The sequence below is a fragment of the Poromitra crassiceps genome (assembly GCF_964638095.1).
Source record: "Poromitra crassiceps genome assembly, chromosome: 5".
Taxonomy (NCBI): Eukaryota; Metazoa; Chordata; class Actinopteri; order Beryciformes; family Melamphaidae; genus Poromitra; species Poromitra crassiceps.
Window position 1 is genome coordinate 64,198,775 of NC_139642.1, and position 1,409 is coordinate 64,200,183.

The 1,409-nt window shown below is 45.6% G+C and overlaps 1 pseudogene across 1 annotated transcript; it reads right to left on the bottom strand.

Annotated features, from left to right (window-relative positions):
- Nucleotides 1–223: 223 nt before the first annotated feature.
- Nucleotides 224–667, bottom strand: LOC310776872 (ubiquitin-conjugating enzyme E2 D2 pseudogene; annotated as a pseudogene). The gene has a single exon. The product of its transcript is annotated as a ubiquitin-conjugating enzyme E2 D2 pseudogene (transcript).
- Nucleotides 668–1,409: the final 742 nt, after the last annotated feature.

The window sequence follows — 1,409 nt, forward strand, 5'->3', positions numbered from 1 at the left end:
TCTTCTTCAGGCCCTTCAGGCTCTCTCTCATCTGATCACTTTGCCACTGGGAGAACATTGCTGTACCAATGGACTCATATCGGTGATCTGTCCTACCTTCTGTTTGATTAACCTTTTTTAATGCAAAATGATAATAGATTCTGTATAGTTTAATACTATATGATATAAATCTCTAAATAAAACAGAATTGCAGGCCATAATAATAATAAAACTTCACAGTCCTTCACATTGCATACTTTTGAGTCCATTCTCTGGCTGTTTTGTTGTACTTTTGTTTGTCTGATTTATAGATGTGTGCGATGTCTGGGACCAGAGGGTCATCTGGATTTGGGTCGCATAGCAAAGAGCACAAGGACAATAACACTTTGGATGCTGTGAGCGCAGGTGACCACTGTGATCTTAAGATGTCAAGACAGATGTTGCCGTTGCTGTTTATGTTGGGATGGTAGATTCTTGTTGTGAAGGCGACCTTCGGTGGTTTGAAAGGGTAGTCGGTGGGGAAGTCGATAGCGAGGAAGAACACTCCTCCGTGATACGGGCTGTCGCTCGGTCCCATGATTGTAGCTTGCCAGTGAAACATGTCGTCTCCTACAGGTCCAGCAGAACATTGAGCTGGGGGATCCCTCTGCAGGTCATGTAACTCCTTGTGGATTCTTTTCAACGCCATGACAATACCTGTTGGATTGTGAGAAGCTATGGTGTTATGTTTGACCACTTTTCTTTCCACCTACTTAGCCTCTGCAGGGAAGGAGTTATGACATCACTGATGATGTCACAATATGACATCATCAGGGTCTGTAAATCATGATATCACTGTAGAATTCTTAACTTTTGCTGGATCACCAAGTTTGGGGATTGTGTGTGTGTGTGTGTGTGTGTGTGTGTGTGTGTGTGTTGCTGTTTTAGGAATTGGTGATGTCACCCGAGGATGATGTCACTCGAGCAATTTTGATGTCATCAGTGATGATGTCACCGTGATGTCAACATAATTTAAGGCCCTTTTCACAGTAACCATTTGAGGTGGTGAAGCAGGAATTAAAACAGGCTGCCCTACTTCCTGCTTACCATCTCAAAAGGGTTGCTGTGAAAAGGGTCTGCAAACGCCACTGACTGTTGTCATATCCACTGATGATGTCATGCCCCACAATTGTCGAGGATGTCATACCCACTGATGATGTCAGGCCCCACAATCGTCGAGTGGTGCCCAGAGCGATGTCGTTCATCATTGTCGAGTGGTGGCCAATGGTGACGGTTAGCACTGTTGCCTCACAGCAAGAAAGTCCCGGGTTCGAACACCGGTCCGTCCCAGGTTCTTTCTGTGTGGAGTTTGCATGTTCTCCCCGTGTTCGTGTGGGTTTTCTCCGGGTGCTCCGGTTTCCTCCCACCATCAAAGACATGTATGTTAGGGT